Genomic DNA, 5,205 nt, shown 5'->3' on the forward strand with positions numbered 1-5,205 from the left:
TATGATTAAAAAAAAGAGGTAAACTACTTATGAAAGTCTGCAGTGAACAGAATATGGTGAACTGGCAGACCATGTGTATGTGCTACCTACCAGCACTAGAGAAACTGCAGCAGGAACAATCTGAGTTTATAGCCAGATGGAGAAGCGGCACAAAGCAATGATAAATTGACAAATCTGTAGATATAGAGAAGCATATATACATGCTTAAATAGTAGCTGGCTTAGTAAATATGAGAAGTTATCAAAATCAATTTATACTCCCCTAAACATTCTATCTCTGTTCTTGCTTACCAAAAGGGGGAGTAGGGAGAATGCTTGTCATGTGATCGGAGGAGCTAGAAAGTTGCAAATCTGCAGGGCAGGCTGGCAGGCTGGGAGCAAACCGAGGACAGAGTTGATATTATAGCCTTGAATTCAAAGGCAGTCTGGGAGCGCAACTTCTTCCTTGTTCTGGAACTTCCCATCCTCTCCCCTTGAGGTCTTTAGTAGATTGGATGAGGCTTAGCCACATAACAAAGTGAAATGTGTTTAGCTTTAAACTTTCTGAATTGGATGTTAATTATATTTAAAAGAAAAATAACTCACAGCAGTCTCTATATTGTTTGGACTAAATAATAGGGCACCCCCTGCCTACTCTTGCTGACACCTAAAATTAATCATGGGAAAAGGAGTTCTAAACAAAATAGAGACACAGAGTAGCCTAAAGCTCAGTCTACTGCGAATCCCTGGGAGAAGAGCCAAACATGTGACAAGAAGGGACACAAGTGGGTGTCATGTTAGTGGCCATTATCTGTTTTCTTTAGGCAGGTGCTGAGCACACATTTAATTAATAGTGTTGACATTAATGTGGGTTTTTGGATTATATTAGCTTATAATATAGTTTGTGTTTATAAGTACTTTAGGAACACAAAGGGATGATCTCTCTAAATAAAGAGGTGTAGATACACATCTTAAATAATAGCTGGCTATGAAAACACATCTGAACTAAGTCACAGTCCTGCAAACATCTCATCGCTAGCTATATGGTCAACATCCGTGTCTTATTAGAGTTTCATTGCCATGGAGAGACACCATGATGACGCCAACTCTTATAAAGGACAACATTTAATCAGGGCTGGCTTGCAGGTTCAGAGGTTTAGTCCATTATCATCTGAAGTGAAGAGTTAAGGGTTCTATGGAAAGTCAGTTGTGTTGGACAGTGTTGTGGCAAAGACATGAAGAAGTGTTTTTCTGAAGTGGACACAGGTGCAAAGCTAAGGCCTACTCTAGAAGAAACATTTTGCTGAAGCAAACACATATGAAAGGATGTTCTGCTAAAGCAAACACATGAAAGGACACAAGATGAAGGAGTCTTTGCTAATGTCACACATGTATTGGTGAGTCTTACACTGTCTAGTTGAGCTCCTTTTGTCAGGACTCCGTAGAGAGAAATGCACCAAAAACTTCTGGTGGTGTGTTGTGGCTTCTTGGCGCTTCCTCAGACTAAGGCTGATTTGCAGAGTGATGTCAGCTGACACAGACACACATGCTGAGGCAAGACATATGGAGGACCTGTGATGTTTGAAGGGTATAAATAGGACTTAATGGACAGTGTCAGAGGCTGAGCTAGACTTTCTTATAGAGCTAGCTGTGCAAGGCCTGTAGGTCTCCCATCTTCACTGATCTTGGTTTCACTGAGAGAGGCACAGCAGAGAACTTCTCCTAGCATTCCTGGTGGTCCCTCCTGCTGACCTGAGCTGAGGCTGAGGCCCTATTGTTCCTACTAGTTCATGCCACCATTACTGATTGGGGTCTGCTATCCTGACACTACTGAACTAGACTGCTCATGTATCCATGAAGTGTGTGTAAGTGGATCAAGCTGCCACCGCTGACCTGTGAACTGAGCTGCCACTTTCCTGACAACACAGATGGGCATTGCTCCAAAGACTCTTTCTAAACAGGTCCGATTCCTCTGTATCCTTTCTTTCCCACTACCTCTTATAGGTGATGTGCTAGAAGGGAAGTTAACACATTTAAGAATCATCATTAAAAAGAAGCATTGAAAAAAATTAAAGTTGCAACCGTCATGGTGGGAAGGAAGCATGATGGCCTGCAGTCAGGCATGTTGTTGGAAGAGCCAAGAGTTTTGTATTATCTTGATCCAAAAACAGCAGAAGGAGGTTGTATATCACACTGGGTGTAGCTTGAGCATATATGATTCAGAAGCTGCCTCCACAGTGACACACTTCCTTCAGCAAAGCCATGCTAATAGTCCCACTCCTATGGTTAAGCATTCAAACACATGAATATGTGGGGGCCATACCTATTCAAACCACCACAATCTACTTCCAATGTGAGAATCCAACCTCTCTAAAGAAAACTAACTATACATACACACTAAATACATGAAAATCGAAAATATGATATTAAGATTATTCCAGGGACTGGAGAGATGGCTTTGTAAGTAAAATGCCTGCTGTCCAAGCGTGAAGACCTGAGTCTGGGTCCATTCAAAAGCCGGCAGAGCATGGCATATCTGTAATGCCAGTGATGGGGGACTGGAAGTCTTGCTGGAAAGCCACTAGAGTGAATGGTAGTGATTTGTATAGTAAAGCCTTTATGTCTGGCTTTAAATGAAATGTATAGTGAAGTCTTTGTGTCTGGTGTTAAGTGAAGTGTCTCAGCAAAGCCTTTGCCATGTGTGGGTCAATTAGTTGAGTTTGGAAAATTGTTTTGAGATTTATTGAACCTTGAAGAACTGTTGCCTTTCTAGAGAATCTGTACTTGGTGCTATGTGAGAACCTGCAGCTGCACTGGCCTTGGTCCCAAGAGAGTCCTCGCAAGCTTGGAGTTCTTACTTTTGATTATGGCTAGCCATGGTCAAAAGGGGCTGAGATTTATATGGGTTGTCTGCTCTCAAGGGCAGCAAGAGCAAGATAACTTTGGTAATTGGAGCCTTTCCCAGCCCCAATTAACGTTGTATAATATTTGAATTAAGTAACTGGAGTGAGCTAGCTGGGTGTCAGTCTTTTCCAAGAAGGTTGAACCTTCTGCTCCTTCAGAAAACAAAGGCTTAGCATCTTGATGAGCTTCTTGCTCTACTGCGGCGCCAACAACTAACATCGATCAATAGTGGACTCCATGTTCTGTAGATAGCAACTGAAAGAGACAGCTGCTGTCAATCTCTGGCCTCCACAGTCATTGAAAAAGAAAAAAAGAGCTCAGATAAGCTGTTAAGGTAATAGAGGGAAATAAGAAGGTAATATGGCTATGGCTTCTTAGTTTTAACTCACTTGGTTTGTAGTATGATTAACAAATGATAAATGTTAAACCAAGCTGGTAAGGGGTAAGGGGATCTTGGTTTTAGCAGTAGAGTAGACATGGCTTGGGAGAGAAAAGAAAGAAGAGATAACACCTCTGAGAAACCCTTCTAAAAGGTAACCCATCCCTACCACCCCTGTAGAAATAACCTTGCCTTCCTCAGTTGTTGCTGGAACATAACTTCTGCCTCAGTGCTTCTAACAGATGTTTCACTCAGCATCTTCTGCAAGTGGGTGAGTCTCTGAGAGTGAGGATAGTTCCTGAAGAGGATGGAGGGGGAGGAAGCAGATTTTAACCCATTGCCTATCAAAGTATAAACACTACAGAAAAGGGTTAGGGCAAGAGACCCAGATTCAAAGAGTAAAATTGCCCTGCAGACTACATGGACCAGGTAAAAGGAAAAGAATATGGAAGTAACTAAAATGAAAGTTGGTACCAGGAGTAGGGTATTGCTTTGATAGGCCTGACCATGCTGTTTATTGGAGGAATATGGAAGACTTTGGAGCTTTAGATTGGAAAATCAATTGAACACTTTAAACAGGGCTTCCTGGGCCATCCCAGTGGAGTGTGACAGATGCTGAGAGAAACGTAAATTATGATGACCTGGCTCAAGATATTTCAGAGGGAAAAAAATATTAGTATGTGACCTAGAGACCATTCTTGTGATACTTTGGCAAAGAAAGTGGATGATTTTTGCCCTTGTCCAAAAAAATCTGCCTGAGATCAAATTGAAGTGTTTGGATTGATGGCATTGACAGAGATTTCAAGACACCTTAGTATTGACTGTGTTGTGTGGTTATTAGTGGTAAATTTTATGCAAATCTATAATGAAAAGGGGCAATCTGAGAAAGGAAAATATAAAATGTAAAGTCTGAAGCGCAAAGGGCATCAGGAAATGAAGTCCCAGTGCTCAAGGAGATAAATCTAAAGAAAAGCTTGATTCTTCATGGAATAAAGGGAGCCGTGACCTCAGGGCGAGACCCCACCCAGCTAAGCTTCCAACTTGTGAAAATGAATTGAAGAAAAGCTTAAGCAGTGAAGGAAGCCACCAAGAAGAGAAAGCTAATATAATTGTAATTTTACAAGGAGGCCAAGTTCCAGCCCCATCAAGCAGCATAACCTGGCAACGTTGGTCATATCAGTTTTTTGGGGTTTAGAGCCAAGAATAGAAGAAAGGGTTTGTGGAATCTTCCTCAGTGGCTGAGGAGAGCTGCTGAGGCGCCAGGGGTGTGTCAGGGATGTCCCTGCATGGAGGCCCAGAGAGTGTGTGAATCTGTGATTGGGACCCAAAGATGCTGGAGATGCAGAGTTGTGAGATGGCTGCCAGGGAGGCTGCAGACTGGGAGAGAAACCAGGCCAAGAGAGAGAAGAAGGTCACAGTCAACAAAGCTATAAGAATTTGGAGATCTAAAGAGTGCTTTGATATCAGACATGGAGAGGCAGAATTTGGAGTTTGTTCTGCTGGTTTTAGGTCTTGTTCTGGTCCACTATTTCTTCATTATGTTCTCTCTCTCTCTCTGTGTGTGTGTGTGTGTGTGTGTGTGTGTGTGTGTGTGTGTATGTGTGTGTGTATTTCTGTATGTTGGAAGTATGTGATCTGCTTTTTTATTTTTATTTTGCATGGTGCTACAAGTAAGAGAGTGCCTCGAATCTCAGAAAAGATTTCAAACTTTGCACTTTTAAATGTTTTTGAGATTGTAAAAGACTGTGGGGGCTTCTGAGGTTGGACTAAATGCATATTGCATTATGATGAGGCATCAAGTCTATGGGAGACAGGGAGTGGAATTCAGTTGTTTAAATAAGAATGGTCCTCATAGCCGGGCGTGGTGGCGCATGCCTTTAATCCCAGCACTCGGGAGGCAGAGGCAGGCGGATTTCTGAGTTCGAGGCCAGCCTGGTCTACAAA

Source organism: Mus caroli, chromosome 1 (assembly GCF_900094665.2).
Source record: "Mus caroli chromosome 1, CAROLI_EIJ_v1.1, whole genome shotgun sequence".
Taxonomy (NCBI): Eukaryota; Metazoa; Chordata; class Mammalia; order Rodentia; family Muridae; genus Mus; species Mus caroli.